Raw genomic sequence first — 12,668 nt, 5'->3', positions numbered from 1 at the left:
GGGTACCCCGCCAGAGCCCCCATCCCCTGAATGCCCCCAGCCCCTTCTCTGCCATACCTCCTACTTTTCCAGAGCCACCTCTGCCGCCTGCCTAGCTCAGAGGCTCCCTGGCCCAGAGCCCCTCTTCCTTCCCCCAACCCAGAGCTTCCCCCCCCCCACCTGTTCCCTGCGCTCGCTGCCCGGCCAGTGTCTCCCCCCATGTCCCCTGCCCACCTCTGCATTCCATGCCCCCTGTTTCCAGAGGCCCTTGCCACTCTCCCGCAGCATGCTCTGGTCCTTGCCCAGAGCCTCCTGCCTGCCCCCAAGCTCCGTCGTCCTAAAGCTCCCTTTCTCCAGAGCCTCTTCACCCCCTTATACCTCGTGTTCCCCAGAGTCCAAATGCCCCTTTCCTCAGACTCTCCTCCCCAGAGCTACTTCTTCACCACATGCACCCTGTTTCAGTCCCTGGAAAACCCCACTTCCACTACATGTCCTCTGCATCACTGCCCCCCACCCCATCCTCATCATGTCCTGCCCAGAGTCACCTCCCCACCCCCTACCCCTTTCCTCGTCTCCCTTCTGCAGCCCCAAACCGCCCACATATGACATGGTTTCCATATGATGCTGGCTCCCAAATGTTGACCCTTTTACACCTAACTAGTGTAAATCAGCGTATTGTAGCTGGCCTTGATACTGGGGTCCCAGCATGTAGTACTCCCTCTTGATCCAAGTAGTGTCTACTTAGACCAAGATGGTACATCTCATGTTGGCACCTGTTGTCTTTATTTAAGCTGAGGTGGACCAGGCTCTGCCCTCTTGTGCCATAAAAGCTTTTAGTAGTGCTAAATGCCTTAAATTTTAGAGCTGCTTGGTATTAAAAAAAAAAAAAAAAAGTGCTTGTCTTCCGTGTTATTGTATAAATGTCTAGTTCTTCAATTGCTATATGAGTGCCAAACCTGTAAGTCCCTAGACAGTTCAGGAAAAGAGTGAGTAGTGGGTCCCTGGCAGTTTCAGCCTAAGAACTTTGTATTTTATGGGAAAGGTCAGAAGGAGGCACTTGGAGGGGGAGAAGAGATTAATATAATTTCAATAAAATTACATTTGTGTGTTCTGTAAATGGGTACCGCATATATTCAGCATAGGCAGTTGGGTTAGCACCTTTTCTCTCCTTCCCCATTTGCTGTCCTAAAAACCTCCATCTTTATGATCTTCTACACTAGAATAATGTTGGGTTATTTATAAGTTCATCATCTGGACTGTTGGCAGAGAGCTGTTCTCAGGTCTTCAGGTAAAATTCATCCTTGATGTAAAGGGACAACTCAGCTGATTTAAATGGAATTGCACCCATTCTGTGATCATGGTGGGAAAAAGTGTTTAGATAACATCCCGAAGAGATCATTGTAAAGAATCCCTGAAGTTTTTAATACTTTTATAAGAACAATAATACCCATACTGGGTCAGACCAGTGGTCCATGTGGCCCAGAATCCTGCCTTCTGAGAATGGCCAATGTGAGATGCTTCAGAGGGAACGAACAGAACAGTGCAACTATATCCCCTGTTGTCCAGTCCCAGCTTTTGAAAATTGGAGGTTTAGGGTTACCTGGAGGATGAGGGTGTATCCCTAACCATCTTGGGTAATAGCCATTGATGGATCTATCCTCCATGAACTTATCTAATTCTTTTTGAACCCAGTTATATTTTTGATCCTCACAACATACCCTGGCAATGAGTTTCACAGGTTGATTGTGCGTTGTATGAAGGAAATACTTCCTTTTGTTTGTTTTAAACCTGCTACCTATTAATTTCATTGGGTGACCCCTGGTTCTTTTGTTGTGTGAAGAAGTAAATAACACTTCCATATTCTCTTTCTCCACACCATTCATGATTTTATAGACCTCTATCATATCCTCCCTTAGTTGTCTGTTTTCCAAGCTGAACAGTCCCAGTCTTTTTGGTCTCTCTTCATATGGAAGGTGTTCCATCCCCCTAATCATTTTTGTTGCCCTTCTCTGTACTTTTTCCATTTCTAAGAACCACATGAATTATTCAAGGTGTGGGTGTACCATTGATTTATATGGTGGCATTATGATATTTTCTGCCTTATTATCTATCCCTTTTTAAATGGTTTCTAACACTTAACTTTTTTGACTACCTCTGCACATTGAGTGGATATTTTCAGAGAACTAGCCACAAGGACTCCAAGATCTCTTTCTTGACTGGTAACAGTTTATTTAGAAACCATCATTCTGTATGTATAATTGGGATTATGTTTTCCAATGTGCATTAGTTTCTATTTACCAATCCTCCGTTTCATCTGCCGTTTTGTTACCCCATCACCCAGTTTTGAGATTCCTTTGTAACTCTTTGCAGTCTGCTTTGGTCTTAACTATCTTGAGTAATATTGTATCATCTGCAAACTTTGCCACCTTTTTTGACCTCTTTTTCAGATCATTTATGAATATGTTGAACAGCACAGGTCTCAGTACAGATCCTTGGAGGACCATGTTCTATACTTCTTTCCATTGTGAAAACTGACCATTTATTCTTATCATTTATTTCTTATCTTTTAACCAGTTACTGATCCATGAGAGGACCTTCCCTCTTATCCCATGACTTTGCTTAAAAAAAGCCTTTGGTGTGAGACCTTGTCAAATGCATTCTGCAAGTCCAAATACACTCTATCCACTGGATCACCCTCGTCCACATGATTGTTGACCTCCTCAAAGAATTCTAATAGATTGGTGAGGCATGAGTTCCCTTTACAAACGCCATTTTGACTCTTTCCCAACATATTGTGCTCACCTTTGTGTCTGATGATTCTGTTTAAGACACCATTTTTGTCTCAGATTCAATTTTTTCTTGTTTAAAGCAGTTTTCACTCTACTTGAAAACTATTTCTCTCCATTTGAACAAACTACAAACATGCTAGAAAACTAACATTTCAAGAAAGAGCACTTAGTCTCTCCTGTTGCTTCTTATTTGTTTGGATAGGCTGCTGTTTAGCAATGCAAGCTATCCTCCCTTTGCCTGTGAAGTAATCATAAAATGGCAGGGCTACTTTATCCATTAGTGTCAACCTCATGGTGCCCTCCATCTACTTCTATGCTACTTGAAACTGGGATAAGAGACACTTAGATACATCCTATGTCAGCTCTGGTGCAGGATGGATTAAAATGATTTCAATTTAAATAAAACGTGTTTCAATTTAAATAGATTTGTTTAAAGATTAATTTAAATTTACAGCCATCTATCTGAAGTTCTGTTAGAATAATTTAAAACATTAAAAACACCAGTTCAGTAAGTTAAAAAGACATTATGCATTGCACATCTTCAGTTGTCATAGTGGTATTATTCATGATACATGAACTGTGTAGTGCTTTAGCCTATTTAATTAAATATGGATAAATTGGAATAGAGATTTTTCTAGTCTGGACTCTAAGTGTTACAGGTATTATCCAAATCTCAAATGATTTAAATCTGAACAAGCTGGTGCGGATTGAATAGGTTTTGGCCGTTCTCTGAGACCATTGATTTTTCTAGAACAGAATATCTTCATTTGCTGCTTTGTTTTGTTTTGTTTTTCATACTTGGGGAAAAGACTAGCTATTCTCCTTTCTCTTGTACATACTCCATTAAACAATACAACACATCTTTATTTTGTACAACTTCTTTAATACAGCCTTTGTCCTAAAACAGTTTAGAGTTAAGTAACACCACTACAGAGATTACGTAAAAGTACAGGAAGAGAAAAATGAAGATGTATAGGTAGAGCCTGAAATATTTACCAGAGACCCCTGCCATCGCAGGGCCTTCTGACCGCAGTAAAGATCTGCTGCTCTTTCCTTCCTCAGTATCCTGGCTTCTGCTGGGGCCTTATCCCTTCTCATTCTCTGTTTTTTCTGTAGCCTCTTTCCCATCCTGGATTAGCTCAAATGCCTTTAATGCTAATATTCTTAGCAGCAACCAGCAGGTGTAAGTATCATGTCAATTTTGCTCTTCAGTTTTATTGCCATCCATCTGGTATTAAGTAGCATCAGAGAAACTGACTAGATTTGTCAATTCTGTTGGCTGCTGCTTTGTGAAGATTTGAGCTGTAGCAGGTGCACTGGAGGTGACTACAGACTCAGGGAAAAAACACGCCAGAGGTCCACATTTGAAAGGCTGTCTTTGCAGCTACAAGGGCATAGAGTGTTAAAAAAGAAGTTTTCAATTTACATTTGCAATAAGATGGAGAGTTATTTAAGCAGGAGTTGTCTTCCAGATGGCAAGAGAAGTAGAGGAAAAGGCCATTGTACCATCTGTGTGCTATATGTTGGGACTAGCAGGAGGACAGTACTAGATTAGCAGAGGAATTGTGGGGAGAGTGGAGGACGTAATAGAGACACAGGGTATGTGAAGTTGGTTCGAGCAAGTCCATGAAGAATATTTAATATAAGGGGTACTATTCTTCCCAATGCAGGGTGGTGGTGGCAAGGGATAGCATTGGATGTCAGACCACCCAGTTGGCTGTTGTGCACAACACCCTTTAGCATGCATAAATGCTGTTTTCTGAATGTTCCAGACAGTACCTTCTCAACTGTGGTCAATGAAGGAGCTTCCTGCAAGAGAATGTGTTTTACTAGCCATTATTCCAGAGCTTTATTTGGTACGACTGTTGGATATTCTTTCTCCATCCTGTAAAAAGCAACAGAGTCCTGTGGCACCTTATAGACTAACAGACGTATTGGAGCATAAGCTTTCGAAAGCTTATGCTCCAATACGTCTGTTAGTCTATAAGGTGCCATAGGACTCTTTGTCGCTTTTTGCAGATCCAGACTAACACGGCTACCCCCTGATACTTTCTCCATCCTGTAACTCTGCCTTCTAGTCAGTAACTACACCTTGCTCTTTTCCGCCCTCCCCCTCACCCCCTACAATGTTTGTCATTTTTCAATCACGTGATGCTATTTAAAAAAAAAATCTCTCTTAAGAAACTTATTTGTTAAATGGCTATACAGAAAACCGCACAATGTAAATAAGTTGAACAAAATACAATGGTTTTTTCTCTAATCTCTTTCTTTTAGAATTCTAGGGCGTTGCTTGTAACAACAGTGGTTTAAAAAATTTCAGACAAGCGTGACTTTTTTTTAAACTTGGCTATGTTTGTTGTTTGTCTCTTGGACACTAAATGAGAATGGGTTGTTCTCATTTAGTGTCCAAGAGACACTGCCAGCCATTTTGCAACCATTATTGTTCTTTGCCTATGGAACAAAGCAGTTTAGTCTCCTGAGGACTAAAATGCCTTAATTTAACTGACGTCATTGGGCTCAACATAGGGATATTTGCGTGAAACTCAGTAGCCCGTGATAGATCGGGCTAGATGATCTAATGGTACCTTCTGGTCTGAACTCTAGGACATATTGAGGGAAGCCTTGCACCAAAAGTTGTGCCCGTGGCTCAGTTAGCTACCGCATTTGGCCAAATCCCTGCACCTTTTGTATATTAGCACCAGGACCTTGACATGGATCTTGAGGCAATGTGGAGTGTGAATCACCACTGTGATGTGCTCTTATTGGTCTGTATTACCTAGGAAAATGGTGGACCAGCTGAAGCTTCTGCTTGGCTTTCACACTCAAACCCAAGGGAGTGCTTTGTGGTAGTCCAGCGTAAAGGTGACAAGCATCAGTCTCTTTGGGTAGGCCCACATCTGAAAGGAAATATCCTCTTTAGCTGAAGATCGAAAAAAGCATTTCTGGCTATTTGAATGTCAATAGGAGTTCAGTAAGATTCCAGGACTTCCCCATCACAGTCTGAGTGCAGATGTCCTCCACAGAGGATGAAGGGAAAGTTCTGTCAATTTCTGTCAAGGGCTTTCTCTTTTCCTACCAATAGAATTTCAGTTTTCCTTGGCTAGAGATTGACCGGCCACTTTTCATCCAAGTATTTTTTTCTCACTCCAGCACTAGAAAGTATGAGTAAAGTTATTGCCCATGTTTGGTGAGAATGAGATGGAGAGCAGGATGCCATCCAGTTTATTGGTGATAAAGCCCGTAGTATCTCATCTCCCCAGTGATCTGACATATATGCTGAAGAAGAGAGGAGACACGATTGATCTCTGTAAGACTCCCCAGTTCAGGAGCCTCGGGGAGAAGGAGGAGCAGTTAGTTATCCATCCTGATCCTCTGGAGTCTATCTGACAGGAGAGAATGAATAGACGTTAATGGGGATGGGCCAAATTGCACTAATGTTGTCTAGATGAATTAGCAGCACCTCATGATCAAGTGTCAAAGAGTGCTAATAGATCTAACATTGGATGCTTATGTTTTTGGTCATGGCTCACTTAACCAACTTCTCAATAACTTTGTCTAGATGTGAGGGTTAAAGACGCAACAATAATAGGCAAGATTATTTGAGTTGAGTGATGGCTTCTTGAACACCAGCCAAACTATTGCTTTTTAACCGTGATGGTGGGCTCACCTTGTTGAAGGAAGTATTCTATACTTGCTTTCAAAAATTACAGATTATTAGTCTAAGGTGGCATAAGGTTGCCTGATTGGGCAAAACCTCTGTCCAGGAAGGTGGTATGTTCCTCATCCTCTGCTCTGATTCTGTCTGTTTGGACCTGGAGAGCTTATATTGAGTTTGAGTGATTCATTGCCAACCCCTGTGCCTCCGAAAGTAATATAAGGGCTCTTCAAGGTAAATGCTAGTTGAGTCAGAGATTGTCTGAAATCAGTGTTTGTACTTTAGCTATTACAGTTCAGCTAGTCAAGATTTTACAGATGCTATGGCAGAAGTTTTTTTTAACATTTCTCTCAGTTGAAGCATAGAATTGCATAAATTTGTTTGGTCCTAATCCCATTTGGATACATTTTGTGTCACTATGTTCTAATCTCATTCTCTCGTGCTTTATCTAGCATAGGTCATCAGTGAACCAAGACAATGGGAGGAAGGTGTGTCTAATGGCCAGTGCACCAAGAGTAGTGGTCAACGGATGACTGTAGGACCTTGCCAGACTATCATTGCACTGGTCATATAGCTAAATAGGGCTCTCTGTCATGGTGTTCTTTCTGGAAACTCAGTGGGCTGATGAGTCTCCTCTAGTGGACCCACTAATTCAGAGGGATCCTAGATAGAATGTTGTAGTTGTCATGGTGGAGAAGAGGTTTCATGCTAGATAGAAGCGTCATCTGTATGGGTATTAAAGTCTCCCACATTTATAAATATTGGAGACTACAGTACCAGGCCAGAAAGTAGCTCAATTAGCTGTGTTAAGAAATGGTCAGAAATTTTTTGATGGAACTGAATTTTTTCTTAAAACTGAAATTTCATTGGAAAGGGCAGGTTTTGACAAACTTTCTAACCCCCCCCCCCCAAAAAAAAGTTAATTTTTTTTTTTAATTTGTCAAAATGTCCCGTCTTGTTTTTCAGGTTTTTTTGGTTCAAAATGACTTGTCATTTTGAAATTTAACTTAATGTATTATTTTAAAAAAAGTTTTTAAAAAGGTCAAAACCAAACCAAAATGTTTTGAAATTATCAAAACAAAATGTTTTGCTTCACCGGAACCATTAAGTTTTTCACTTTGTGAAATATTTTGAGATTTTGACTTTTGTCTCTATTCAGAACAGGAATGTTTTTTGAGTTTTCAAAAATTCTCGCAGTATGGGAATGATATTTCCTGCCCAGCCCTAGTGATAAGCCCAGGGCTGTGAAACAGTAGGATTCCTATGCTGTCCTTGTCTCTGTCCTTGGATTTTCCCATTAGAAGATCACGTTAATCTTTGCTGTGAGCTCAGCAATTTTGGGATGAGGCTGAATTATAGGACTCTTCAAATTGTTGGTGGGTACACCATTTCAAATGCAGATTTAAATTAGAGAGGGTGCAAAACCCCTTGTTCAGTGGTCATAAGCATTATTTTTTTCTACACTTAAAATCTGCAATTTGTTTGCAATTTTAGCTACGTTTACAATGTTTACTTTTGCAAAAACTTGTGTATGTAAGGTCACGTTGGATGCTTTCCTTTTTAGTTTGACCTCATGTAGAATGTTGTTATAGACTAAAAGCTCTTTGGGACAGAGACAATCTCCTCTTATGTGTATGTACAGTACCTAGCATAATGAGACCCTGAACTTGGGTGTCTTGGTACTACCATAATAGCAATAGTAAATACAGATTTGAATTTTTGATTTAGGATTGATATATATCCTTTGTGGACTTTAACATGGCCAAACCACCACCTTCCACAGCTAAAAAACTCAGGATATATCTATACATTGATTAAACACCTGCAGCCGGCCCAGGCCAGCTGACTCGGGCTCGTGAAGGCTGTATACACCTCTACCTCGATATAACGCTGTCCTCGGGAGCCAAAAAATCTTACCGCGTTATAGGTGAAACCGCGTTATATCGAACTTGCTTTGCTCAGCCCCGCCTCCCGCCCCCGGAGCACTGCTTTACCGCATTATATCCGTATTCGTGTTATATCGGGTCGTGTTATATTGGGGTAGAGGTGTAATTGCAGCGTAGACATTCACACTCAAACTGGAGCCCAGGCTCTGGGACTCCATGACGGGGGGAGAGACCTGTCTTAGAGCCTGGGCTCCATTCCGAACCTGAATGTCTGTATGGCTGTTTTACAGCCTCATAGCCCAAGCCCTGTGAGCCCAAGTCAGCTGACCTAGGCTGGCTGAGGGTGTTTAATTGCTGTGTAGACATACCCTCGGAGTCCAGTCTTGTATTTTTTACATATTCAGAAAGGTCCATTTACTTGAGTAGTTTTATTGTGTCCAGAAATGCAAGATCAGGCTTTAAAGAGGAAAGGAAAATACATTTTCCTGTATATAATGTGAACCATTTTTAAAGTTATGTTTCCAAAACAAATATTAGTTTTTGTACAAATGGACAAGCTGTGAAATTTGAATGGCAATTCTGCATTGAAAAATGACACTAAAAATTCTTACTCAGTAGACTTGGTCTCTCTGTGTATCCAGAGTGGCATTTTACTTTACTATGTTTTTACACTTTTTACCAATGTTAGCACTACAGAGCCAGCTATGGGAGAGTGAGCTGGATTCTATTCATATTATCAGAAGAACTATAATCTAAGTTCCAATTGCAGATTTCTTATTGTTCATGATGCATGAATCAGAAATAACTTATCTTGTTTGCTAGACACCAGAGGAATGTTATAAATCTGAAATCTCAGGTTCTGTTCCTGGCTCTGGGTGGGAGTGAGTAGTGGTTACAAGTTTGGCACATTTATTCTAAAATGCAGTGTTCCTGAGTGGAAGAGATATGAGACTTAGGTTCTATTCCCAGCTCTGTCGTAAGTGGTCTTAGTATCTCTTTTGTAAAATGGGTGAATGGTTCCTCCTGCCCCTTGACGTGCAAATATGAGGCATTGCTCAGTAATAAAGACTGTGAAGTACTCAGAATTAATACCGGTACAGTAATTGAAAGCGCTAAAGCTAAAACGCAGGATCTTCTCTTGGCTTCCAACTGAGTCCTGAGCGCTGGTTTTGTGTCTACCATGTAGGAGGGTTACTAGGGACTAGGATAATGTTAAATGCAATTGTCATGACTGAGTCAAAACAGCTGAGGTTAAAATGAAATTCAAAGTGTAACCTTAACTATTGCATTTGCTATTGTGAATGTTATAATTAATATTTCCGGTATCATAAATCTGCTTGGTGTGATGTCATTTTCTGTGTTCATAGCTCTGTGATTGTCCGCGGAAACACCTACTAATTTTCTGAGGATATTATGTAGTTAACTATTGTTTGCATTAAAGAGTGGTATGAATGATGTTTTAAGTATTTAAAAGGCTTCTGCTATTACAGATGGAAAAAGTATTACATTTTCATGGAGTTTCTGGACCTATTTACTTGGCATTACTGATATGGTGTTTTATTTTTCCTAGATACGGGTCTACTTTCTTTCCAGAATGTTCGGGGGGCATGGAGACATAGAAACATATGATGATGACCTTTATCGTGAGGAGTCATCCAGCGAACTAAGTGTTGACAGTGAGGTAGAATTTCATCTCTACAGCCAGGTCCATTATGCACAGAGTCTTGGAAAAGTCAATGGGCAGGAAGAGAATGAGGAGATAGTGGACTCTGTAGAGAAGCAAGTTCAGAGTTCAGTTTTGATCAATAAATTGGACCAGGGCAAGAACCTTATATTTTCGGACAATGATGTTATTCAGATTTCAGATGGCCCTGAGGTCATCATCTTGTCTGACACACCTGATGAAGACAGTGTTTACAAAAGCAAAGTGAAGAAGACAGCAACCTCCCTAACACCAGCTAAACAATGTAGTCAACCAGGATGCTCCACACGGAACCCTGCTAGAGCTTCTGCACCCACTACCTTGGATTCTGATGCAAAAAAGTCAAGTAAAGAAAAAAGGGCTAGTGAGAAGTCTAAACCAACTTCTGCTGGTAGAGTACGCATGATCCAAGAGATTCTGGTAATAGAGGATAGCTCAAATGATGAGGAAGAAGAGGAGAGCACGATCTCTGAAAGTGATAATGTGGAGAGCTGGATGCTATTGGGATATGATACAGATGTCAGAGATGAAAATATCATTTTGAACATTGAAGGCTGTGGAACTGCTGTCAGTGAAGGTCAGTACTTTTGTGTAGATAACACTGAATAGAGTAAAGGAGCTGATGGAAAGATCTGGTTACCATGATATTGATGTCAATATTATAAAGGAAAAATAAAGGGAAAGAAGTAGCTGCAGTGCAAGGTGGCAAAAACCAAAAGGAGGAAATTGTAAAGTGGGATGGCAGACATAAAATATGATGTAGCAGATAATTGTTAATACTGTTGTGTATTATTTGAGTAGTGCCAGACATGTGTATAGTGCTTTGCAGAGAAGCAAATGACAGTCTCTCTACTCCAAAGAACTGACAAAGAGAGAGGAGGGAATTCAGAAGGACTTGAATTAGTTAAATAAAACTATTACTGAGAAATAAACGGGGGGAGGGGGGGAGATAAAACCAATATTTGGGAAGCAAGAATAGAAATAAGAAAGATATATAACGGTTAATTATTGTGATCAAAGCAAATAAGTAGGTAGTGAAAATATAGCAATGTCAAGAGAAATGTGAGAATAAGCAAAATCGGAGGGAGAAATCACAAAACTAAGACTACTGAAAAATACAGTAGGAGAAGGGTATAATCCCTATAGTCAGTGTAAATAATTCAATTATACTGAGACTTTGCTGTTTTCTAAAAGTTACTATCAACAATATACAAATCCTGCATGAAATAGTCCACAGTCATTCCTAAACAGCAGGATTATTGATATCTAGCTTTTTGGTATATTTTAAAATATGTTTCCAAGTTACTGTAGAGGAAAGTCAGTGAAGATGAGGTAATTCAAAGAATTGATTGTAGAGACCTGTTCTTAGCAAGTCCTTTCCATGGTGAAGTTATCACATTGGCCGCACGTTGTGATGATTATTTTATTGCTAGGATAATATGTATTCTGGAACCAATGACTGAAAAATCTACTTGACTGTCATCTTCCCTTTCCCTGTGCATGCTAGTCTCTCGCTGCACTGAGATAATTTCCAGAAACAGTGTCCCCTGTCAGTCACTTGAGAGGGAGCGTTGCTGTCAGATATTGATTCAGTACAGTAAGGCTTGTCAGGTCACCTGTAGCAGTTAGGGCCTTCACTCAGCTTTGACTCTCAAATATATGGGTAGCACTTTCTCAGCCCAATATTGCTTTAGTTTTCTTTTGGTTCCCACAAATGACACACTATGTAGTTATGGGTGTTGAGGGAGACATTCTTAGTTGCTAATATGTGGACTAATATCAGCAAGCAGGAGATTGCTTCAGAATTATTGTTCAAATGGTTAGCACTATTGCCCACTTATTTGTAATAAGGGAGGAAGCCAGAAATATGTCTTCTTTCCCTTCTTTAAATTGTCTGTTCTTTGCCTCTATTCTGTAACATTCCCGCCTACAGAATGTGTTTTCTCCGGTTTGCTTTTCTGTAGTTACTTGCTAAATAGATTATAACACACACCACAATGTGTTGCTTTGAGACCATTGTGCGGCTGCCCATTGTCTAGAAATTTCACAAAAAAATTGCTGTGCGCATTGTTCTCAAATCAATGGCAAGTATAGTGGTACAGAACACAAGTTGCCACATCACATTTCCAGGTTGTCACGTTCTCTTATCAAATATGTTTTCTCCCTATACATCTGTTTTAAAAATAATTTAAAAGTATAATAGATAAGTATTAAAACCCAATTTTACAACATTTTATTTGATTGTTTTCTTTTTATATTTTCACATTTTCTTTCCTTTTTTCAAAACCACAACTGTGTCATGGCAGTATAAAGTATATATATTTCTTTAACAGAATGCTTTGTGGCTTTCAGGCAGCAAATGTACCAGGACATTCGGTAATACAGTTTGTGCATAGAAAAATGATACTTTGCTAGTGGTAACTTGTGTACATGTCACTTTTGTTTGGTCATTTTATATTGTTCAGTGAATAACCATATTGGACAGGCAAGGTGATCAATTTATTTTTTGACTCTACACATCCTTTGTAGGCTTACCTATAGGAATTGCCCATGGTGGTTCTAAAAATTATCCCACAGCAGAATATAGAAAAATGTGTAAAGAATACGTAAGCTTTTTATATTACATGAAAAAAGTACATTATGCATTTTTTGGAGAT

General features: G+C 40.0%; 1 pseudogene; it reads left to right on the top strand.

Annotated features, from left to right (window-relative positions):
* The window catches only part of LOC115271531, an 11,138-nt pseudogene extending 518 nt beyond the window's left edge, over positions 1–10,620 (top strand).
* Positions 10,621–12,668: the final 2,048 nt, after the last annotated feature.

The sequence above is a fragment of the Terrapene carolina genome, unplaced genomic scaffold, assembly GCF_002925995.2.
Source record: "Terrapene carolina triunguis isolate 2854851 unplaced genomic scaffold, T_m_triunguis-2.0 Scaffold35022, whole genome shotgun sequence".
NCBI lineage: Eukaryota > Metazoa > Chordata > Testudines > Emydidae > Terrapene > Terrapene triunguis.
The sequence above is the reverse complement of the archived record's forward strand: the minus strand, read 5'-3'. Positions and strand labels throughout refer to the sequence as shown.